Genomic DNA, 26,515 nt, shown 5'->3' with positions numbered 1-26,515 from the left:
CTGGAATGGCAGGCCTGATGCAGGTTTGAACTTGTGTGGGATGCACAATCAGCATTGCAGGCCCACTAGTAGCATTTAATTTAAAAGCCCTGGGTATACCACTTTACAAGGGTATACCTTTAAATATGCCAAACAGGTGTAAACCAATGTTACCATGTTTACAGAAGAGAGCACATGCACTTTAGCACTGGTCAGCAGGGGTAGAGCGCTCTGAGTTCTAAAGCCAACAAAAACAATGTCAGACAAAGAGTAGGAGAAAAGCAAAATGTTTGGGGTAACCTTGCCAGAAGGGCCATTTCCAACAACCTCAAAGCAGGTTTAGGCATGGCCATTGCAGGTGACTGTTGCCTCGGGGTGGTAGTACAGCTGCCAGATGTGAGCTAGGAACATTAGACCCCGAGCACAGTGCTGCAACAACCAGAAAAGGTAGTCCCACTCAACCCTGTTGAAAGCCTTGTTGCCGTTTAGGTACACTGCCAGTTGTTTACCCCTATTCTGACGGACCCTCACATGAAGTGTGATAGAAGACGCAGATGGGTTGCTGAGGTGTGGTAGGGGATGAACCTGCCTTGGTCCCTGTGTACCAAGGAGGGTATCATCTGTTTTAGTCTATTGGCTAGCACTGTGTCGTAGACTTTCGTATTGACATTTACCAGGGAGAACAGGTGGTAACTGGAATTGTTCAATGGATCAATGCTGGGTTTAGGGATAAGAGTGATAGACGCACTATTGGCTTCAGAAAGGACAGGGTGGTGGAAAGATTTCTCAGAGAACACCCAGCATAATAAGGGAGCCAGCATCTCCTTATTAACCTTATAGTATTCAGATGGGTAACCATCCAACCGCGGGACTTTGCCATTAGGCAGATCGTCCATCGCCTCTAAAATAAGTCTGAAAGGCTCCAAAATGTCCAGTAGATGGGTAAGAACTTGGCCATCGTCCTAAAGAATGGTTGGTTTGGCACCCGAGACATCCTTTTACCGGATCCGCAACGCCAGAAGGTGACCAACCTTTTGCCGTAGTGCAGTTCCCATGTGAAATGTATAGAGGGTGTGGTGTTCTTGCCTGTAGTAATGCCTGCAATACGTCCAGTGGGGGGACCAGAAGTATTGGGTAAAAGAGAGGCGAATGAGATTCCAATTAGATCTACTAGTGTGAGGCCTTGCGTTTCTTCTGGGAGGAGTCCAACATGAAGTTCCCCTGACCTGTTGCCTTGCCCAAAGGGTACTTGGGGAGTCTATTGGCTACTCATTGGTGTCTAAGAAAGAGTGGAGGTGAGTGCGCAGGTGCTCCGTGTCTGCGTGGGCTTTGAATTGCCAAAGGTTGAGTCTTCAATTTGGAGGGTCTTAGCGGGTGGTTCGGACGTCAAAGCGGAGCCGAATAAAATTGTGATCTGATACCCCGGAGAGTTATATCACCATCCACCAGGTGACCAGCCCGCTCCATGTGGACAAGGAAGAAGTCTATTCTGGACTGGGTGCCAAGCACTCCAAAGGTAAATGTGCAGTCCCTCTTGTTTGGGATGAACGAACCTCCATGGGTCCATCAGGAAGAAATCTGACTTCAGGTCAGTGAAGAGGCCTCTCTCCATGGTATTTTGGTGTAGGGGTTGGTCAGACTTATCCAGGAAGAAGACCGGAGCCATTTTCTAGTCCCTCCTTCAAGAGAAGCTTAGTGCTGAGGTGCTGTCGAAGGATCCTGTTCAAGGCCTTATATGTGGATTTCTTAGAGTGAATCAGGGCTTAAATGGAGCCAATGAGAAGGACCTGATTATGAAGGGAGTCTTTGGTAAGGATAAAGTGACAATGCAGGTCTCAACAGATGCAGAGGGTCTTGGCTGGCAGGTGTTTAGCCAGCAAGATGGCAAGTTCGCCTTTGCCATAAACTTGGCAGACGGGGCCTCTCCTTCTCCAAATCTGACCTTGCATGCATAGTACTCTTGACCTACCCAATCCTTATGGAGCTTCTGACACGTTTAGTCTAATATGTGTGTCTCTTGCTGAAGACCAGTGTCTGGCTGCAGAGAGTGAGTGTAGCTAAAGATCCTGTGGCGTTTCGTATAATAGATGAGATTATTCATGTTGACTGAAATCATGTTCAGTGGACGGAATGAGATCATGGAACCTTACAGGAGGGGCATGAAGAAAGGCTGGGGGGAGAAAAGTCAATAATCTAAGGGAAAGTGGTAGGGAGATGGAAGGGGGGCCGGGGAAGAAGAGAGGCACTACAGACTGCTGCCGTTAAATCCGACATCAGGGAGGGAAAAACTAACTGTGAGCGGGCCAGAGGGAAGGCCTGGGCCCTGGGGGACAGCGAACCAGACCCCTCAGAATAGTAAGTATATGGTGAGTGCGAGGGGAGGGGTGAGGTGGGTCAAGGCTGCCATGTGTAAGGTCTAATGGAAGGGGTCATTCTTGCAAGAAAGTCCGGCCTTGTGCTTCCTATCAAGCTGTGCCTGGGACTGCAGTCTTCAATGATCTTATGGTTTGTGACAGTGGTGGTTCCTCTATTGGGGCGTTGGGGTGTGTCCCCCATTTATTTATTGTCCCTATAGTGTCCTCCTAAGCCCCCGTATTAAATACAAAAATGTAAGTTCAATTTGATTTGATTTTCTAGTTGCAGGCATGGCATTGCTTTTGTTACAGCCATGGGTTGGGTTGCATAGAGGAGGTGCAGGGGTGGGGCTTAACAATAATTGACAGCAGACACTTGTAGACATTGCACTTTGAAGTGTGCATGTCGGGTTGGGGGGTTGTCTTTCTGTGACGTGCCCGACATGCGCACCTGTGCAAATGCTGAGCCAGGGAGTTCACAGTCCCCAATACTCCTTATGAGCACTGGCTTCACATGCCTGAGGGGATCCTAGCATCTCTCTCAAGCGGTGTTTTGTGAACACAGCATGGGACTGTGTCTAGATTGGCTCAGGCACGTGATTAGGGCTCTGGTTTAGGGGGTCCGTACATGAGGCAGCACTGTATTGGGAGGTTCAGGACTACAGAAAAATGACCAGTCCTTGCACTGTTTCATTATGAAGCCATGCAGTGATTGGCCATTTCTGTTCCTTGTTCTCTTCCTCTTCGTGTGCACCGCCTTCAGCATTGTGCACAAGGGCTTGGTGGAGGCGAGTCATAAAACTCCAGAGCTTTTGACCTCGCAATCCGAAAGGCAGTGGTTGACTAAGGTAAAATAACTGCGTTGATTCTGTGAAATAGTATTAACTATTTATGCTGTTCCTAGAGCTGAAATATGTGGCATGATTAGGCATACATTGCTTAACTGCTCTGTACTGTAAACAGTGTTTGTTTTTCTTCCGCTGCGAAAGGAAGTCTCCTATCTGATGTAGGAAGAATAGGAACACATCATATACATCACATACATACAAACATAAGTTCCCAAATCCCAATACAAACATTTTAGGCTAGGGATAGGTGTAAACAAATGTAAGTGGTAAAAGGCTTAATACATGACATGCTAAAAAAGACAGACTGTGGGTTCAATACAAAAGGCAGGTCATATTTAGGATAAACAAACACTTATTACTTAGGAAACTTATACACATGCTGCATTATTAAGTTAGCTGTGCTGAAACACACAAGAGGCCCGAGCCACATTAGAATGAGAGTTTTCTTTGGAGCTGCACCAACTGTCGCTTTAAAAATCTTCACTTAGCACGTACAAGGTGGAACAAAATGGTGTATCCTGCCTTAGCACAAGGGTTCTAAAAAGCACAAGTCATTCATATCTTGGTGAGCGAAACTGTGTAAGGGTCAGATAAGCATTTGCACAAGGCAGGGCTACCTTGAGCATCATGTAACATATAATCACTTGTCGTGCAGAAAGATAGAGATGTTAAATGACGTCAATGTTACTTACCCACCCATGAGGCGACCAATAAGCGCACGTGCTCTTTTCGAGAGGTACCTCTCCCCTATTATCTTATCTGTACTGCTTGTTCTTGCTTATATCAATGCTGAACTTGTGACCTAGTTTTTTGTGGTTTTTACAGTATAAATGCCACTGCTTGTGAACTATAACTTTGAACTTCATTCATGGCCTCTATGTTGAGACTGCCTGTCGTTCCCTGCGGAAAATCGATTAAACCTATATCACTTTGTCAAATTGATCTGTCTTATTTTATTAACAGATTTCCTTCTAACATATTGGCCAGCTAAGCCAGGAGCTCTACTTTGATCTCACCAACTGCTGGACTGGGGGCCCTGCCTGTCTCCACGAGGTGATTTGCGCACTTTTTAAAGAGGTAAGGGAGATGGCAACATTTAAGTACAAATCTCAAATTTTGTGGGGACGGATAGGACTCAGGTGTTTGGCATTAAGGTGGACAAAGTACGAAGTCTGTTCCTTTTATTTTATAAAGACATTTACAATTTTGACACTATAATGTATATAATTTTGGTGTTTGCATGCAAAATTGTGTATGAATTGATATAATATTAAGGGATCCCGGTGGTATGTCCGGAAGATACAGGGAACTTGACTAAGTAGTCAAAAGTGGTCAAGAGTAGTGTTGGACTTGGGGCTGAGCAATAAGTATATGTTCTAAAGAACACTCAAGTCAACCTAACCCAGACCTTAAGTCTGGAATTTGTAGTTGCAAATAGTGAAAAGTTGTCCCCTCTATCAATCCGGAGGGGAGTGACCAGTAGTATTTTGTTTGCTCTAGTTTGAAATTAAGAATTACTGTGTATGTATATGCATGTATAGATAGAAATGTGGCCACATAATAATGTCAATATATAGGTTTATGTTATTTAGTGTATAATTAAGAAATAAGTATCCGACCTCCTATTTTTATGAAGGTTAAGTTATAACAGTATACTCAAAAGTAAAGTAATTGACTGGATTGGGCAAATGTCCCAAAAAAGTCAACTAATTAATTCCACATCCTTGAATTAATTATTCATTTTTATAATGGTCAGGCTGTCTCCCTCTGCAATATAAATGACCTTGGTAGACCAGCAATATCAATACCATAGAATCATTTTTTTAAAGTCAGAAGTTAATGAATGCCTAGGTATTTATAGTATATCACCTCTAGGCCTTAAAATAACCTACATTGACGTAAGAGAAATGCCCATTAGACAATTATAAATAATTATTCAAATAACTAATACAAGGACATTGTCCTCCAAGTTAAATGTAGTGTAGTAGCCTTCTGAACCCCATAACAAATACTGACTCTACTAACTATTATCCCCATTATGAAACTATAGAGCCTCAAGATTGGAGGCTAGATGAAGTATCAAACAGTATAGACTGGGGCATACACACATATCTTGAGGGTATACAAATAGAAGAAGAATTATCAGCTACTATACATACAAATATATTTACTACCTTTCAGATAGTTGTGAACAGGACCTTCGCATATATAGAATAAAAGAGTTTGTTTTGAAATCTACAAAACCTGTTGCAGTTGTCTTTCCAAGAGTGAGGCACCCCTTTGAAGGCCTATAAAATATTCTGTTTAATTTTTCATGTCTGACACTGGTGCCACCTTGTGGCCGGAAAGTGAACATATTGAAGTCACTGCAATTTTTCAGTGGAACCATGGGCAACAGTCACATGAATTACCTGCAATATTAACAGACTCATATTTATCATTAGACCTCCTACTGAATGCATTTATTAGGGACCGCCCAGTGTGGAATTTAGGATATGAGTAACTTATAAACATGTATATATATATATATATATATATCACAATAACATTATTGTTTGTTGTGTCAGGCAAACAAACAACTTAGGCCACACATGAATGCACCTACCTAATATATATATATATATATAAATATGTATATATATATATATATATATATATATATATATATATATGAACAAAGTCTTTTAGAGATTAGGGATATATATATCTGATGTTCACCTTCACAGCCGAATAACAGTTTATGTGAAGTCTGGAAATACCCAAGGAAGTAAATAGAAGTCCATTTAGAGTGTAAACCATATAGTACAAAAGATTAAGTTCACTAAACAGACATGGTGTCTCCTTTAGAACACATGGTTAAAGTGTTCTCAGGAGACAAGGACAGGATAGGAAAATACTGTAGGGAATGGCAGAAAGCAACAATAAAACTTGCACATGTGTGGCCCAAAGAGGGCACATTTGATAATACAACAATAGAACATATGGCCACCTTCCTACAGAGTAAATTCAAGGGAAATAAACTAGAGAAAAGGAAGATCATACTAGACCTATGGAGGGTCTTTTGTGAAACAAATATGAATGAGTTAAAGACAAAGCCTCAGACTCTTTCTTCAGCTCCTCCACCTCCCTATCAAGACGTGCAATTAAGGTTAGGCAGTGCAAAGGTACAGGGCATGTATACGATGCAACCTGGTGCCCCACACTCACTACCCACCTTTTCACATCACCCTGCTGTAGGATATACAGACCCAGAGTATAGTCCAACATTAGAATCTTTTTCTGAACATAGAGAATATGTTCACCCATCTCCATGTCCTCAAATGGCCAGTACACCACGGGAAATGTTGGGTGGGGACAGTACTAAATACATAGGGACAGTAGATGCCACATTTACACTTCATTTGGAGGACGACATGTCCCCCACTAGGAAAAATGAAGGTATACCTAATGAGGGGTAAAGAGAGGCACAGAGAATGGATGGGGCTATTAAAAAGGAAGGTGTTTTGCAAAAACCAAGTACCAACATTAAAAATGTGACAAGAAGGTTAGCTTACACACCAGAAAGTCCTCCCACAGGGTGCTGGAGGTTCATGCACCCAGGAGCAGAGGAGAATAGTGTAGGCAAGGGCGTCACAGTGCAGAAAGATGGACGGATAGACCAAAGAGCGACTTGGGAAAAGGAGGAAGGGCCCTTGAGGCAGTCAAGAGCCCTCACTGGACCACAAATGATTGAACAAGAAGGACTAGAGGACACAGTCTCCACACATAGCAGCTTAGTTGAAGAAGATCTGGATTTAGAAAAATCCTACAAAGGTTCAGAGGGGGCATTAGATGACATCACTGAACATGTTAAAAGAATGTCCCTTCTTGAGGACCATAACAGGGAACAGTCACAGTATGCCTGTGAGGGAGAAGAAAACAATAAGACAGGACAGACTTTACAAAAGAAGCCAAGAGAATTACAGAGATTAGTTTTTGATGGGGCGCATGCACGCACATATGAGAGAAAGGGAAAATTTGATATGGCAGAAAAAATGACACTGAGGAAAGACATGGCACATGCATTCCCTGCATGCCCTGGCAATAATTTGACGCCCAATGAAATAGTAGCTCAGTATAAAAATAGTTGGTATAATGTTGTCCCTTTTACTGACAACCTAGCAGGTTGGACAGAAGGATTGGCATCACAGATGACACCATGGCCGCGAGAGGGTTCCTTTGAACCTCCAGACATGGCTAATGCAGAAATGTGCATTTTTCAGGGAACAGGGGATCTTTACTGGGATTATCCCTATATGCAGAAAAGTCTAAGAGTGTGGCAGAGATATGCTTGTATGTATGACTCTCGTCACCCTACTGGCAATAGGACTACAGTCATATCACAACTGCCCTTGATATTCAAGGGTCCCAGGGGTGCCTCAGTATATACCATGGCCCCAGATGGACAAAGAAAATCTTTAAAAAACAGTTGCCACAACCTTCTGAGGGTGCTGGGAAATGGATAGCAGCTCTGGAAAAACATGCTGCAGGGATTACTATTGCAATAGGGGATATTAAGAGTTTACTAAGTTCCCTTATAGGAGATGAGATAGACCTACTGTTCACAAAGGCAGGAGTAAAGGATGTGACATTGACTAACCCAAAATGTGACGAGGCACCCTATAATAGAGTAAATGTAATTGTTTGGAAACAACTGAGGAAAATGTATCCAGACAGGCCACATATTGGGTCCCTAATGGCACAAACAATGCAGCCAAATGAGGACCTAGTCCAACTCCTTAGCAGAATGAAGGAAAAATGGACACAGGAAGTGGGGGACAGTTGGGATGTAACTGGACAGAATGCAAAAAAGGGTCTGCCATCTAAAGTGCATGATAAATTAGATAATATAGTGGCCTTAGAGGCCAAACCATGGACAGAGACATAAGCACACATAATACATTTTTGTAAGAAGAGACAAGAAAAAGAAAAGAGCGAGAAAGATAAAATAGAGAAAGTAGCAGCTAAATTGGTCCAGCAGAAACTGGCTAAGAAAACAGAGGAAGGAATTGCCACTGCCACCACCCAGTTAGCTGCACTGTCCCTGGGAGTGCCCCCTTCAGGCACCACAATGCAACCCTACCAGTATGTCCAGAGAAGCAATAACAGGAATAATGAAAGAGGATGGCTAGGAAGGTTTGGGGAAAATAGAGTAAACATATTCCAGAGTGGACAGACATGCCACTATTGCAAGATGACAGGACATTTCGTTAGAGACTGTAGGTTTAAAAAGGAAGATGAACTTAGCAACCAGGCAAGGGCAAATTATGGCCAACAAATGGCACCGCCTGGTGGCATTGTAGCACCACCTGCCACAAGTCCCCAAGTGATATATCTCCCACAGCCCCAAATACAACTGCAGCCTCAACCACAGATACAGCCTCAGCAGTTACAGCAATCAGTACCCCAGATACAGGAGGGGCCACAGCGGATAGTGCAGCCCACCTTGCAGCACCAGAACTTACAAGGACGGGTAACTGTCAGGGGAGGGAACCCATTCCAGCAAAACTACATGGAAGGATATGCCCAATGAAGGTGCTCAAGGAGATGTCTCATGTGTCCAGTCTTATCGGTAACCCACAGGCCAGACAAGGTCCCCACTGTGATCGTAGCAATAAATAACAAGGAGTACACTTTTCTCATCGACACTGGGGCCACTAGGTCCTGTATCCGTGAGAGGGGACTGCCATTGTCAAAATTATCAATGGACACACAGGAGTTCTCTGGGGCTGTAGTGAGGGTTCCATTCACTAAACCTGTGGAGATGGAAATAGGGGGGAGGTATGTTGATGGATGTTTCTTATTCTCCCCAAATGCACCAGCTAATCTGCTAGGACGTGATCTCATGGCAAAATTAAACATGACTATTCACTTTGAAGAGGATGGGACTATGATCTGTTCAACACCTGGACTAGCTGGTACATGCATCATGACAATGGTTACACCCTCACTGATGGTAACCAAGTTAGAGCCAGACCTGAAGACATTTTAGCCTTTACTAGAGCAGTGTACACCATCATAGCAGAAACACCGGAACTGACAGGGACCCAAGTTGAATTACCCAAGAGCTTTCTCTTTAGACAACAGGGCCCCTATTTTGCAATATCAGACAAAGACCTCATTCTGGAAATAGAGGCTATAGAAGTGTCCCCCACCTATGGGACACTGATAACAAGTGTCCACCCTGGTGCAATGTGAGCATGTGTCATCTTTTATGATCCCAAAATGCAGGTGGGCGACATATCAGATGACCATTTGTTTGCTGATGACTTAAGAAGGACAGAGATTGTTTTTCAAAACAGTGTACCTCTACGCACCGCACTGGAGACAAGGCCTGTGATACCAATAAATGTCTCCAGTCCTATCAAAGATAATGACCTTGCGCAGGTACCCTCCAACTTGTGGACAAAAGGCCCTTATGATGTAGGCCTCATCCGCACAGCAGTACCATTCAGAATAATTGTGAAGGAAGGAGCAATACTGCCAAGAGTGAGACAATGCCCTATATCCAAAGAAGCAGAGGAGGGCATTGCACCTGTTATACAGGCATTGGCGGAGCAGGGAGTCATATACCCAGGTGTATCACCCTGTAACACCCCAATTTACCCTGTAAGGAAGGCCAAGGGAAATTTGTGGCACATGATTCAAGACCTGCGCCCCCTTAATGACATAGTGACACCAGAATTCCCTGTAGTACCTGACCCTTCCATCATCCTAACCAACATACCCCAAGATGCTAAATACTTTTCAGTCATAGACTTGAAGAATGCATTTTTCAGCATTCCCCTGCACCCAGATAGTCACTATTTGACTGCATTTTCCTATTGCGGTTCACAGCCCCTTCATTCCCAATTACCTCAAGGGTACTGTGAGTCCCCTAGTGTCTTTAACAGGACAGTCAAGAATGACCTCACCAATTTTCAATGTGACAGCACAGTGTTGCAGTATGTCGATGACCTACTGATCTGTAGTCCAACAGAGGAGCAGTGTAGAAAGGACATTGGTGGTCATTACAACCCTGGCGGACGGTGCTAAAGGTACGGAAATACCGCAAACAGGCCGGCGGACAAAAAAAGGGAATTATGACCCTGGCGGAAACCGCCAACAAAGACAGCCACTTTAACACACCGCCCACCACGGCGGTACAGACAAGCAGCGCGGCGGTTACCGCCAACAGACAGGCGGGAGACAATGTACCGCCCACACTATTACAACCCGCCAATCTGCCACCTTTTCTGGGGTGGATTCACCGTGGATAAAAACACGGCGGAAACAGTTTCTGCAATGGGAAAACGTTCACCTTAGCACATCCCACGAGGAAGGAGGACACCATGGAGCCGGAATTACAAATCCTACCTGCCCTTGTTTTTCTGCTCCTTTACGACCAACAGCTACGTAGGCGCAGAAGATACCGGTGAGTACTGCACCTATGACACGGGGGAGGGGGAGAGGCAAAAGTTAGGGGGACACCCACCTAACACCCCCACCCCACCCTCGCATTATACAACATACACACCAATGCAGTCACAAAAATCACAGTAACAACCCACAATCCCCCCGGAAGAATGCAAAGACAATGCGAAATTCGGGCAAACATTGTAATGTGCCAATATACATGTCATACAAAAATATACAGATATATATATCTCAAAATCACTCTTATTTACACATACAATCCGAGAAGTAGTGCAGATATGTACACAACAATGTCCGTGCACCAACAGTCCAAAAATGCATGGGCGAGGCCCACAATAGATACCTGAACAAAATCGGAGAGAACACTGCTGGGGCATCAGATAGAAACACTACAGGCACCTCAGGGGGAAGGGAAGGGGGGGCACCTCAGCCAGATGAATGCGAAGCCAGATCCACGACGGGGCTCCATGCCCATTGATGTATCCTGGGGAGTGCAAAGCCACAGTCTCTCAAGTCACTACAGTGGGTGGGTTGCCCACTGTGCCATCCTGGGGAGTGCAAAGCCACAGTCTCTCAAGTCTCTACAGTGGGTGGGTTGCCCACTGTGCCATCCTGGGGAGTGCAAAGCCACAGTCTCTCAAGTCTCTACAGTGGGTGGTTTGCCCACTGTGCCATCCTGGGGAGTGCAAAGCCACAGTCTCTCAAGTCTCTACAGTGGGTGGGTTGCCCACTGTGCCATCCTGGAGAGTGCAAAGCCACAGTCTCTCAAGTAGATGCAGGTCTCCACTGGTTCTTGAGGGGGACTGGTGCCCAGACTGGATGAGTCTCCCCGTGAAAGTACCTGTCCTGTCACTGTCCCAGCTGCACATGGGATAAGGATGCCTGATGTGGCGGTCCATTCATTTCTACACGGTGCATGCCCTGTTCAGCGGTGCTTTGCCATGGCGGTCTTTGCCCTGTTCAGCGGTGCTTTGACATGGCGGTCTTTGCCCTGTTCAGCGGTGCTTTGACATGGCGGTTCTGGACTGTTCAGCGGTGCTTTGCCATGGCAGTCTTTGCCCTGTTCAGCGGTGCTTTGACATGGCGGTCTTTGCCCTGTTCAGCGGTGCTTTGCCATGGCGGTCTTTGCCCTGTTCAGCTGTGCTTTGCCATGGCGGTCTTTGCCCTGTTCAGCGGTGCTTTGACATGGCGGTTCTGGACTGTTCAGCGGTGCTTTGCCATGGCGGTCTTTGCCCTGTTCAGCGGTGCTTTGCCATGGCGGTCTTTGCCCTGTTCAGCGGTGCTTTGCCATGGCGGTTCTGATACGGACATTGGTGTGTGGCATGACGATCTCTACACTGGGCATTGGTGTGTGGCATGACGATCTCTACAATGGGCATTGGTGTGTGGCATGACGTTCCATCATTGCCCAGAGGGGCTGTGGCATCCTGGCCCCTCATGGGCTGTGACTCCGGCGGTGGTCTCTGGACCAGTGACGATACTTGGGCCCTCCTGGGCTGTGACTCCGGCGGTGGTCTCCTGACCAGTAACGATACTTGTGCCCTCCTGGGCTGTGACTCCGGCTGTGGTTTCTGGACCACTGACGATACTTGGGCCCTCCTGGGCTGTGACTCCGGCGGTGATCTCTGGACCAGTGACGATACTTGGGCCCTCCTGGGCTGTGACTCCGGCGGTGGTCTCTGGACCAGTGACAATACTTGGGCCCTCCTGGGCTGTGACTCCGGTGGTGGTCTCTGGACCAGTGACGATACTTGTGCCCACCTGGCTGTGACTCTGGCGGTGGTTTCTGGACCAGTGACGACGGTGCTGGCGGTTGTGTCTGGACCGCCGGAAATTATGGCGCACTTCTCCGCCGTGACACTCACAACAGGCTGGGCAGACTTCCTCTGGACCTTCCCCTCTTTTTTGGAGTTACAGCTGACTCACCAATCGAATTCGATCCCATGTCACTTGTTGTCCCACCAGGAGTCTTAAGACGGTCCCGTCGTCCACTCTCCAATTTCGGAGCCTTTACAGGGCTGCCAGTGCCTTGGCTCTGGGTCCTACTGCCTGCCCTGGTGGCCGGTGCACTCCAAAAACCTGGAACACGCACCACTGGAACTGGAGGCTTTTTGGCTGAGGCGCTACGATGGGACTGATGAATTGGAGGGGGGGGTGGGGGCAAAAAGGTCAATTTGACATAGGGACAGTTTCTGACGGGCACTGGGATGGGTAGCTGGAGGGGGTCTGGGAGTGGAGGAAGAGGAGGTGGTTGTAGGAGGTGTCACTTTAGGTGTTTTGGGTGCAGGTGCAGGTACTGGAGGCTGTCGTGAGGTGGATGGATGTTGGGTGAGTGATTGCCAGCGTTTGTGTACTATGGGAGGGGGCGTCACAGACACACTGGGAGAGGACACAGGGGACGTGTAAATGGCAGTGGAGGTGGTGAGTGCAGGTGAGCGGCTTGTGGTGCTGGGTGTCCTGGTGCGAGTCCTAGTTCCTGTAGATGTGGTGCATGCAGGTGTGTGTGTAGACGAGACCGGGAGGGAGAAGGGAGAAGAGGAGGAGGGGGACACAGTGGAGACAGTGGATGTTGCTGTGTCTGTATGTGCGTGAGGCTTGCGTGAGTGCCTGTGGTGTGTGTGGTGCCTATGTTTGCTTGAGTTACTTGTGTGTGCTGACTTGTGTGCATGCTGGTCTGTAGGTGTGCTTGGGATGGGCTGGGGTACAGGAGATTGGGTCTGGGTGGAGGAAGTTGGAGGGGGGAGGCTAGACACAGGGACAATGGCTGCCATCAGTGCTGAGGCCAGAGATTGCAGGGTTCGCTGAAGGACAGCCTGACCAGAATGAATGCCCTCCAGGAATGCATTACCGTGTTGCAACTCCCTTTCTACACCCTGGATGGCATTCACAATGGTAGACTTCCCAACAGTGAGTGACCTGAGGAGGTCAATGGCCTCCTCACTGAGGGCAGCAGAGGTGACTGGGGCAGGGCCTGAGGTGCCTGGGGCGAAGGTGATGCCCAACCTCCTGGGTGAACGGGCACAGGGCGAACGCTGAGGGGCTGCTGGGAGGGCGGTGCTGGTAGGGGAGGTGGCGGCTGTACCTGTAGAAGTGGGGCGCACAGATGGTGCCGCCACCACAGGGGAGCTCCCATCGGCGGACGAGTCCGTGTCGCTGGTTGGTGATCCGGTGGCCGACGTGAAGCTCCCCTCGCCCTCCGTCCCACTGGTGCATTCAGAGTCTGTGGTGTGGCCCTCCATGGCCATGTGGGATGCAGCTCCCTCGTGCTCCGGTGCCACTGTACCTCCGCCTGATGATGCTGATGTACAAAAGGACAGGGAGAGCAGGAAAAGGGGGGGAGACAGAACAAAGAGAGTGTTAGTCCCCCTGCATTACGCCGTGCTCCTGACCTCTGCACATGTAATTTCCGGGACATGGCCTACATGGCAATGGTGGAAATCTGCGCACATGGATGCCACAGGGGCAACTATACCTCAACTTGGCACTCTGCTGAGGTGGGGTTGAGTGCCACATGGCCTACATTATGGAGGGGCCTTGCCTACCTAACTCGCCCTGGCCTATGGACACCCACAGCCCACCTCCCCCACCCAGACCCCTCCACTGCACGCAAAGTCCGCAGAATGAGGTTGTACTCACCCCCTTGTGTCTGCTGTGATGTCCTCAAGCACCCATCCAACTCCGGGTAGGCCACCGCCAGGATCCGGAACATCAGGGGGGTCATGGTGCGACGGGCACCCCTCCCACGTTGGGAGGTCATCCCCAGCTGAGCCTCCGCCGTCTTCTTGCTGCATCGGCGAATGTCCTCCCATCTCTTACGGCAGTGGGTGCCCCGTCTCTGGTGGGCCCCCAGGGTCCGGACCTCCTTGACGATGGCCAAATGTCCCTCTTCTGGTGTGCGCTGACCTACATGACATGCACAAGGGAAGAGGAACAGTCATTACCAACTGCACCGTCAATGTGAGTGGCCCCCTCCCTACTCTGGCCATGTGGCCCACTCATTCACATGCATTAATGTTCTATGAACTCTGGCCCCTTCCCTCTTCCACCCAGTCCTCTCCACCCAGGCCTAGCCCATACAACGTGCTCCCTGTGTACTAACCTGTTGGTCTGGAGGACCGTAGAGTAGCATGTACTGGGGGAGGACCACATCCACAAGTTTCTCCAACTCCTGTGCAGTGAAGGCAGGGGCCCTTTCCCCAGACGCAGCAGCCATCGTCGCTTCCAGACCGAGGTCGCAGCAGCACTAGCAGTGTAGGTCCTCTCCTGTCGAAGGTCAGGTATCTAGTGATTGAACAGATAGAAATTGGCGGTGACGTCCGCGGCGGTGTGCATCATCACCGCCGGCGCACCTGTTCATTGGCTCCTGGGACCCATAGGGTCCAATTGTTAGGGTTTGTACACAGCAAAGAGCATGTCCCCTCTCACTGCACTAGTGGGTTCTGTAATAGCTCCCTTTTAAACTTACTATTAAAAGCCTTTCTTGTTATTTCACCTTGCCCCCCCCTAGGCTTCTGTGTATGTTGTTTAATGTGCTGTTTTGTTTACACATTGGGCCTTGCTTTTACCAAGGCTTCTTTAAAACACTCCTCCCTAGGCCATGTGTTAATCCAACTCATTTGCATAATAACTGAAACTCTGCACACCTTTCAAGACCATGTGCAGCATGTGAGGACCACACCCAACTCTTCAAACCACACCCAGCTCTGCACACCTTCCAAGAACATGTGCAGCATGTGAGGACCACACCCAGCCCTTCAAACCACACCCAGCTCTTTGAGCCACACCCAGCCCTGTCTATAAAAGGCATCCCCCGAGCCTCACCCAGTGCTTGTGCTCGTCTACCTCCAGCTTACCTGAGAACAGATCCCTCGGCGCTGGCACTCCTGCTCTTTACAGACTTTCTTTGACTTCAATAGGCGCAGCTGCTGGCTCTTCCTTCTTCCGGTTTCCGGTACCTCCTTGCCTCAGCCTCTCTCCTACGAGTAACCTGCAAAAGAGAAAGAAGACAAGGTTAGACTGATCAGTATCTCTTGCCAGCAACAAGTAAGTGCAAAACTTTTTATTACCTGAGGAAGCTTTGACGGCAATTTCTGGATTCGTGTATAGACAGTTTGAGGCGAAGTGCCTTCCACGAGTATTGTGATTCAGGCTCTTTGTTGCAGGAGTATTTTGCGGAACTTTGTGAAGCGGACATTGTTTTTTTTTTTATGGAACTTTTGGGATCGAACAGTGAAAACCATTGACAGCAAGGCAAACAGTAAATCAAGGACTTGCACAAATTACATGCTGTATTTTGATGTAAAAGTACAGTATTTGTTTTATAAAAGATTCTGGAAATATGGGAAAAGTGAGTCTACTATTGGGAATTTAGGCTTTAGTTATATTATGATGAATGTTTGATATTGGTAATTCTGATAACGGTATTTGTTTAATGTTTTAGAAGCTTTACAGTAATAGAAAACACATCCCAGAGCAGTAACACATTCCAAACCTGGAAACTAGAGACCAGGATCCAAGAGGTACTTTTAAAAGAGAATTTCTAATAAATAAAGGGATAGTCAGGAACCCATTTAGGAATAGGTTGCACTTATCTGTTCTTTGTTTATGTTTCATTAGGCACCAGTTTCTACAGAAGTCAGAAAGGGCCGCAGATTTGTGCAGCACTTCAACAGTGGAAACGCAAGAACGGTGTTGTCTTTTTATTTTTTATTTTATCCACTTCCCCCCTTCCCTTGAGCTTCTGTTCTTAGTGCACTGTTTTAAAAACTAGTGTGCTGGAACAAGCAGTTTCAGGGTGGGGTCGGATTGTCTTCAACCTCCATCAGAACTGAACAAGAACTCAGGTGAGCTGGGCTTTGACAGAAGCACAAGCCTTAAAAAATTTCAGTTCTGGTGGATGATGAATACCGGGGAAGAAATAGAGGGCATTGACGTCACGGATATGGCTCTGGCCCTAAATGAGGACTTGGCTCATAATGAATCAGTGTCTGGCATCTTGCAACATATGCAAGAGGAAATAGAGAGATTAAAGATGGAGAATACCTCTTTAAAACAGGATTTAAGCAGGTATAAATTTAGGGGATCTCAGTGGAACACAGCTTCTACACCTTTGTTTAAAACCTCCTCAGAGACAGGGGCGCCATCAAAACATACAACTTTGCCTTCCCCAGTTGAGGTTACTGTTAATGTTCCTAATGTTGTGCCCTTAGCAGCACCTGAACGTTTTCATGGAGATAGTAACAAATTCCATGTTTTTATCAATCAATGTCAATTACACTTCATTTGTAAGCCACAACAGTTCCCTACTGATGATACGAAAGTGGCATTCGTCTTGTCTTATTTGGGTGGCACAGCAGCCAATTGGTCAATTCCTTTCGTGGATAGAGATGATCCCATCCTCCATAATTGGAATCAATTTAAACGTACCATGACCAGCCTTTTTGCAAAACACACTTTCATGCAGGCAAGTGATAATGAGCTTTTAAATCTTAAACAAGGTAACAAGGATTTATTGACCTATCTCACTAGTTTTAATCGTTTACTCACCGAGACACAGTGGCCAGAAGAAAAGCGTGTCTCCCTTTTTTATAAAGGTTTGAGAGACGAGTTAAAAGACGCGCTGGCTCATATCGTTGATTTGCCAAAAGACTATTCGGACTTTGTAGATTTAGTTGTGAAATTAGAACATAGACTAGGAGAAAGAAAGAGAGATAAATGCAAACTGGAATCACGGTTAACTTTTATTAGACACGAGAAGAAAGACACAGATAATAAACTCCCTGAACCAGAGCCTATGCAAATAGGGACACTCAGAGGTCCACTCACATCAGAGGAAAAAGAAAGAAGGAGAAAATTTCAATTATGTTTATATTGTGGCAGGGCAGGTCACTTTGCCAGAGAATGTCCAGTAAAGTCTAAAACTCCACGAAAGGGTGCTGTTTCCTCCACCTCCTCAACTGAATCGGGAAACGATTAAGCTCGACAAGGGGAGAGGTTACTTGTTCGAGAAAACATCTTAATCAAACCTCTAATGCTGCACCCTTCAGGGTACCGCACATACCTAGACATTTCATAATTCAGGTCGTTTTAATTGTTACTACCCAAGTGAGACATTCTCTCCCTGTCCTACTGGACTCAGGCGCAACAGGAAATTTTGTGGATAATAAGTTAGCTGAAATCTTAGGACTTCCTATGTGCCTAAAGCCTTGTCCAGAAGCAGTATGTGCATTGGATGGGTCAGAATTGACCTCTGGATTAATCACAAAACAAACAAGTCCACTTGTTATGGTCTGTCAGAACGGGCACACAGAGGTGATTAGCTTTGATCTAATAGATACTCCTAAGTTTGGTTTGATTCTCGGGGTACCCTGGTTAACAACTCATAACCCAAAAATTGATTGGGTGAATAGAACTGTTACTTTGGATTCCTCTTTCTGTAGAACCAATTGCTATCAAGAAGCAGGTACAGAACAGAGCACAGTATTACACTGTGCTAGTGTTACACAAGATGAACCAAGTCTCCCTCCTGAATATTCTGACTTTAAAGACGTCTTTGATCCAGTAAAGGCTAGTGTGCTGCCCCCACATCGGTCTTATGACTGCCGTATAGATCTTATCCCAGGGGCCCCTTTACCAAATAACAGAGTATATGCTTTGACTGACGAAGAAACCAAATACTTAAGAACCTACCTAGATGACCTACTACAGTCTGGGTTCATCTGTCATTCCACATCTCCGGTGTCATCTCCACTCTTTTTTATCCCGAAGCCGGATAAATCCCTGCGCGCCTGTATCGATTATAGAGGACTAAATAAGGCTACAATAAAGAATAAATATCCTCTTCCTCTAATACCTGTGTTGTTGGATCAATTAAGACATTCTACTGTATACACTAAACTAGATCTGCGGGGAGCTTACCACCTGGTCCGAGTAAAAGAGGGGGATGAGTGGAAGACAGCTTTCAAGACAAAGTTTGGTTTATTTGAGTACACAGTAATGCCCTTTGGGTTATGTAATGCCCCTGCGGCCTTTCAGTTCTTTATAAATGAGGTCCTACACGAATTCCTGGACGTTTGTGTCATAGTATACATAGACGACATCCTCATTTACTCTAAGAACTCAGAAGAACATACCCAACATGTTCGTGCAGTATTATCAAAGTTAAAAGAAAATCATCTTTTTGCTAAGTTAGAAAAGTGTACTTTTAATGTCAGCAAGGTGGACTTTTTAGGATACTGCCTGTCACCTCAAGGAATAACTATGGATGTAAAGAAAATCAGTGCTATTGCTGATTGGCCAGAACCATCCTCTGTAAAAGATATTCAGAAATTTCTGGGTTTCGCCAATTTTTATAGGAGGTTTATTGCACATTTTGCAGACATTGCGGCCCCAATAACTACCTTGTTGCGGAAATGGCAACGATTTCTTTGGACTGATGAGGCGGCACACGCCTTTCAACTCCTAAAACAAAAGTTCACTTCAGCCCCAATTCTGAAACATCCTTATCCTGACTTGCCCTTTTTTGTTGAAGCGGATGCTTCACAAGTAGCTTTAGGAGGAGTTCTCTCTCAACGAGATGCAGTAGATGGCCAGTTACATCCTATAGCCTTCTATTCCAAAAAGTTATTGCCAGCTGAACAAAATTACACTGTGGCTGAAAGGGAACTACTAGCTATCAAAGTAGCCTTTTCAGAATGGAGGCACCATTTAATGGGAGCCAAGTACCCAGTTACAATCTTTTCTGACCATAAGAACCTACAGTTTTTTGGATCACTTAAAGCACTAACACCACGTCAGATGCGCTGGTTAATTTTTTTTAGCACATTTGACTTTGTTATAACCTATAAACCAGGTGCACAACAAATTCAATCTGATGTGTTATCTAGATACGGACATACCTCAGACATGAAACAAGATAAAATAGGAGAACCCATTATTCCTCCCCAAAAGTTGTTGGCACCAGTACAACAGAAGGATTTCATCACAGATCTATATAATGCACACATGCAAATAGCACCTCAGGATTGGTTAAAGGATTCCCATAACACAATACAACGAGGTTTATTGTATCACGACAACATGCTGTTAGTGCCCACCTCTGAATTACAAACACAGGTGATAATTTGGCATCACGCCTCACCGTTGGCAGGTCATCCTGGTTGGGTAAAAACCCTGGAAAATGTGCAAAAACACTTTTGGTGGGACACTATAAGAAAGGACATTAAGCAATTTGTCACTACCTGTCCAATTTGTGCAAGACATAAATCTTCTCATAAGGCTCCTGACGGCTTGTTAATACCAATGCCAACACCCAAACAACCTTGGCACACTGTGAGCGTAGACTTTATTGTAGGTTTACCACCTGTAAAATCCTTCACAACAGTGTTGGTTATAGTGGATTTTTTATCTAAAATGGCACATTTTGTACCATTACGGAAATTACCCACGGCGGCAGAATTTGCCGATATTTTTATAAGGGAAATTGTGCGTTTACATGGTTTGCCAAGCAAAGTGGTGTCAGACCGAGGGAGCCAGTTCAACTCCAGATTTTGGAAAAAATTATGTGAAAAACTGAAAATAGATGTGGCCTTATCCACTGCTTTCGACCCAGAGACAGATGGACAGACTGAACGACTGAACCAAACCTTACTTCAAAGGCTACGTTGTTTATTGGCTGATTATTCTAGTGAATGGTTGGAAGCTCTTCCTGTAGCAGAGTTTGTTTATAATAATACTGAGCATTCAGCTCTACTTTGCTCACCATTCTATTTCTTGCAGGGGTATCATCCAAGAGCTATACCCATTTTGTTAGAAGATTCCCTGTTGCCTACAGTAACGGATAGACTAACGAGGTTAGGTGACATACAAGACAAAGCCAGGAAACATTTATTAAAGTACAAGGAAAGCATGAAAAGACAAGCAGACAAACACAGGTCTGAGGCCCCAATGTATAAAATTGGTGACAAGGTATGGCTCTCCACAAAAAACCTAAACATAGAGGGATCCCGAAAGCTGCAACCACGTTACATTGGACCCTTTAGTATAACTGCCATAGTAAACCCGGTAACAGTAAAATTAGATTTACCAAAAGAATATCCAGTACATACTACATTCCATGTGTCCTTGCTTAAGCCGTACAACTCAAAAACCCGACCTGAACCACCACCTCCACCCATACCAATTAAGGGAAAGCTGGAATATGAAGTGAAAAGCATAAAAGACTCAAAAAGAATTAGTGGACGTCTGTTTTATTTAGTAGAATGGAAAGGATATGATGAATCTGAGAATTCATGGGAACCAGCATCATATGTACATGCCCCACAGCTGATTAGACGGTTTTATTTAAAAAATCCAGGAAAACCCCGTCCTGTAGGAGGGCCTTTGAGGGGGGCAACTGTTAGGGTTTGTACACAGCAAAGAGCATGTCCCCTCTCACTGCACTAGTGGGTTCTGTAATAGCTCCCTTTTAAACTTACTATTAAAAGCCTTTCTTGTTATTTCACCTTCCCCCCCCCTAGGCTTCTGTGTATGTTGTCTAATATGCTGTTTTGTTTACACATTGGGCCTTGCTTTTACCAAGGCTTCTTTAAAACACTCCTCCCTAGGCCATGTGTTAATCCAACTCATTTGCATAATAACTGAAACTCTGCACACCTTTCAAGACCATGTGCAGCATGTGAGGACCACACCCAGCTCTTCAAACCACACCCAGCTCTGCACACCTTCCAAGAACATGTGCAGCATGTGAGGACCACACCCAGCCCTTCAAACCACACCCAGCTCTTTGAGCCACACCCAGCCCTGTCTATAAAAGGCATCCCCCGAGCCTCACCCAGTGCTTGTGCTCGTCTACCTCCAGCTTACCTGAGAACAGATCCCTCGGCGCTGGCACTCCTGCTCTTTACAGACTTTCTTTGACTTCAATGGGCGCAGCTGCTGGCTCTTCCTTCTTCCGGTTTCCGGTACCTCCTTGCCTCAGCCTCTCTCCTACGAGTAACCTGCAAAAGAGAAAGAAGACAAGGTTAGACTGATCAGTATCTCTTGCCAGCAACAAGTAAGTGCAAAACTTTTTATTACCTGAGGAAGCTTTGACGGCAATTTCTGGATTCGTGTATAGACAGTTTGAGGCGAAGTGCCTTCCACGAGTATTGTGATTCAGGCTCTTTGTTGCAGGAGTATTTTGCGGAACTTTGTGAAGCGGACATTGTTTTTTTTTTTATGGAACTTTTGGGAATCGAACAGTGAAAACCATTGACAGCAAGGCAAACAGTAAATCAAGGACTTGCACAAATTACATGCTGTATTTTGATGTAAAAGTACAGTATTTGTTTTATAAAAGATTCTGGAAATATGGGAAAAGTGAGTCTACTATTGGGAATTTAGGCTTTAGTTATATTATGATGAATGTTTGATATTGGTAATTCTGATAACGGTATTTGTTTAATGTTTTAGAAGCTTTACAGTAATAGAAAACACATCCCAGAGCAGTAACACATTCCAAACCTGGAAACTAGAGACCAGGATCCAAGAGGTACTTTTAGAAGAGAATTTCTAATAAATAAAGGGATAGTCAGGAACCCATTTAGGAATAGGTTGCACTTATCTGTTCTTTGTTTATGTTTCATTAGGCACCAGTTTCTACAGAAGTCAGAAAGGGCCGCAGATTTGTGCAGCACTTCAACAGTGGAAACGCAAGAACGGTGTTGTCTTTTTATTTTTTATTTTATCCACTTCCCCCCTTCCCTTGAGCTTCTGTTCTTAGTGCACTGTTTTAAAAACTAGTGTGCTGGAACAAGCAGTTTCAGGGTGGGGTCGGATTGTCTTCAACCTCCATCAGAACTGAACAAGAACTCAGGTGAGATGTTAACCAATGCAGCATTGCGCTTCGGTCTACGACCGCCTACTGCGACGGTGTGCAACGCCAGCGCAGTTACCCCACAATCCCATTGTCCCAGTTTAGAGGTCAGGCAGCCGCCATTTCAGGGGCCCACATGGTTTCATTTACTACTGCGTCACACATAGCTAGGCCTATACTCAACACACATACAGGAAGGGTTTTTTGTCTTGTGTAGTCTTGTGTGTAACTGTGGGTACATACTTGGAGGAATAGTGACTGGTTCTTCGCTGTTGTCCTTCTTAGGCACCGTCAGCTGGGACATATGAGAAAATAAATGGCGGAATCCTCCGGTGTACCGACCGCTGGTGGACCTGTTGACAATGGAAGAAAGACATGTCATCGTCACCTACAGGTTTGACTGTGCCACAATCCAGGAACTATGTTCCCAGTTGGAGCCAGACCTGATGTCACCAATCCGCCATCCGACTGGAATCCCCCCTGACGTGCAGGTGCTGTCAGTGCTCCATTTCCTTGCAAGTGGCTCTTTTCAGACAACAGTGGCCATGGCATCAGGGATGTCCCAGCCTATGTTTTCCAACGTCTTGTCCAGAGTGTTGTCTGCCCTGCTGAAACACGTAAGGAGATACATCATATTCCCTCAGGTGGAGGATTTGCCTACAGTGAAAGGTGACTTCTATGCCCTTGGACATATCCCGAACGTCATAGGTGCCATTGATAGGACCCATGTAGCTCTGGTCCCCCCCCGCAGGAGTGAACAGGTGTACAGGAACAGGAAGAGTTATCATTCGATGAATGTCCAGATGGTCTGTTTGGCAGACCAGTACATCTCGCAGGTAAATGAAATGTTCCCTGGCTCTGTGCATGACGCCTACATCCTGCGGAATAGCAGCAAACCTGATGTGATGGGTCAACTCCAGAGGCACCGTGTATGGCTATTGGGGGACTCTGGTTACCCCAACATTTCCTGGCTATTGACCCCAGTGAGGAATCCCAGGACCAGGGCAGAGGAACGGTACAATGATGCTAGGAGGGTAATCGAACGCACCTTCGGCCTTCTTAAAGCCAGGTTCAGGTGCCTCCATATGACAGGTGGATCCCTATTCTACTCATCGAAGAAGGTGTGCGACATCATCGTCGCCTGCTCCATGCTCCATAATTTGGCATTGCAACGCCAGGTGCCTTTTCTGCAGGAGGTTGATCCAGATGACGGAGCTGTGGCAGCTGTGGAGCCTGTGGAGCCTGTGGACAGTGATGAGGATGAAGCTGAGGATGAAGAAAACGACAACAGGGAGTCAGTCATACAGCAATATTTCCAGTGACACACAGGTGAGAAAATTTTCTGGTTTAACATTACATTAACTTTCACACGTCTACCTCTATCCTGTACCTACATTTCACTCACTATTTGTTAATTGAGTTGTACCCTTCCATTTCAGTTTCACAAGTGTGGTAACCTACGTGTCAACTGCTTGCATCCTTGAAGGGCTTGTGATGTGTGACATTGGTATGTTAGCCTTACAATGGGTAACCCATTATGACACTGTAATTGATAATACAAAGTTCCAAATCATAGACTGACTCCAGATTTTTGTGTGTTTCAAGGGTGTTTATTTAAGTGCTCAAAAATGAAGGGGGGTTGTAAAATGGGGATGGGTGATGGTGGAGGAATGTCCATGGCAGAGTCCAGTCTATTAGTCTCACAGGTGCACTGCCCATCTGGGCATTGGAAGTGGAGCTGGGGCAGTTCCAATCTGGACAGGGTGACAAAGTGAGACAGTGGGGGGACAATCAGGGTCGTCTCATTTCCTGGCGGGGGTCTTGCCATCTTGCTCTGTGCTGTTCCTGGATCTCAGGTGGTTGCCTGTCTGCAGGGGGTGGGGTGCTGGTGTGGTGGTCCTGTGGCGGGGCGTCCTGTCCACTAGCGCCGGCGGAGGTGGTGGGCAGTTCGTCATCCTGGCTAGTGTCAGGGGCCCCTTGGAGTGCCACGGTGTCCCTCAAGGTCTTTTGAATGTCCGTCAGCACCCCTACGATGGTGCCCAGGGCGGAGCCGATGGTCATGAGCTCCTCCCTGAACCCCAAATACTGCTCCTTCTGCAGACGCAGGGTCTCCTGCAATTTGTCCAGGACCATCGCCATCATCTCCTGGGAGTGGTGGTATGCTCCCATGATGGAGGAGAGGGCCTCGTGGAGAGTTGGTTCCCTTGGCCTGTCCTCCCTCTGTCGCACAGCAGCCCTCCCAGTTCCCCGGTGTCCGTGTGCCTCCGTCCCCTGGACCGTGTGCCCACTACCACTGCCCCCAGGTCCCTGTTGTTGTTGGGGTGGTGGGTTAGCCTGGGTGCCCTGTAGTAGTGGACACACCGCTGATTGACCTGTCCTGGGTAGGGAGGTTTGGGCCCGCAGGGGGGGGGGCTGTGCTGGTGTTACCAGAGGGTGTAAGCTCGGTGTTGGGCTGTGGCTGGGCAGGGGGAACTGACTGTCCTGAGGCCCACGATGGTCCGGGCTGGTCATCAGGATCCAGTGGGGCAGAGCTGCTGTCGTCACTGTGGGCCTCTTCTGGGGGTGGAGTGGTGTTGTCTGGACCCTCTGGTGTGGTGACGTTCCTTCGTGTTCCTGCAGGGGTATAAGAACATGATTATTGCATGTGTGTGTTTCATGGTGTGAAATGGTTGGGTGTGCGTGATCCCCAGTGCAGGCATTCCTGTGTGGGTGCTTGTGTGGTGATGGTTGGAGGGGTGTTCTGGGTATGTGCAGTGGGCATGCTTTAGTGAGGGGTGTCCATGCTTAGTTGTGTCATGCAGGGCTTGGTGTTGGGATGGGTGGTTGGTGTCATGGGTAGATTAGTGAGGATTTGGGGTGATAGGGGAGGGTGTGAGGGCGGGGTGTGTGATAGCATGCAGGTAGGGTGGGGGATGTGATAGTTAAGATTTGACTTACCAGTGTCCCATCCTCCACCGACTCCTCCGAGGCCCTCTGGATGCAAGATGGTCAAGACTTGCTCCTCCCATGTTGTTAGTTGTGGGGGAGGAGGTGGGGGTCCGCCGCCAGTCCGCTGCACCGCGATGTTGTGCCTGGAGACCATGGAACGCACCTTCCCCTGTAGGTCGTTCCACCTCTTCCTGATGTCCTCCCTATTTCTTGGGTGCTGTCCCACGGCGTTGACCCTGTCCACTATTCTGCGCCATAGCTCCATCTTCCTGGCTATTGATGTGTGCTGTACCTGTGAGCCAAATAGCAGTGGCTCTACCCGTACGATTTCCTCCACCATGACCCTGAGCTCCTCCTCGGAGAAGCGGGGGTGTCTTTGGCGTGACATGGGGTGGTGTGTGTGATGTGTGGGGTGGTGTATGTGTTGATGAGTGTGGTGAGTGTAGTGGTATGTGGTGTTTTGTGCGTGGATGTTGTGTGGGTGATGGTGTTGTGTGCCTCTGTGTGATGGGGTTGTCAATAGCTGTGCTCTCTCTCTGGCCTTCTCTCAGAATTTCTGGTTGTAGGGGTTTGTGGGTGATGTGGGTGTGTATTTTATATTGTGTTGGGTGTGTGGGAGTGGTGTGTGTATGTGTATCAGGTGTGTGTATTTGTAATTGTCCAATGTGGCGGTGTTTTGGAGATGTGTGTGTATTTTGAGCGCGGCGGTGTGTACCGCCAATGGAATACCACCGCGTGGATTAGTGGGTTGTAATAGCATGGGCGTGTTTCTGTTGCCGTGGAGGTGGAGGATTTGTTTCCGCCAGTTTATCACTGACCTTTGGTGTGGCGGTGTTGTGTGGGTGTCTGAATTTCGGCGGATTCCGTGATGTGTGTCATAATAGCTGTGGCGGTCTACCGCGGCAGTGTATTGGCGGTCTTCTGCACGGCGGTAAGCGCCTGATACCGCCAATGTTGTAATGACCCCCATTGTGTCCCTGTTATGCACCCTTGCTCAAAAAGGTTACAAGGTGGACAGGGACAAATTACTGTACTGCCAGGAAGAAGTTCAATACTTGGGGCGACTACTCTCGGCATCAGGCTGCCCAATTATGCCT

This window comes from Pleurodeles waltl, chromosome 2_2, assembly GCF_031143425.1.
Source record: "Pleurodeles waltl isolate 20211129_DDA chromosome 2_2, aPleWal1.hap1.20221129, whole genome shotgun sequence".
Classification (NCBI taxonomy): domain Eukaryota; kingdom Metazoa; phylum Chordata; class Amphibia; order Caudata; family Salamandridae; genus Pleurodeles; species Pleurodeles waltl.
Note: the sequence above shows the minus strand (reverse complement) of the source record.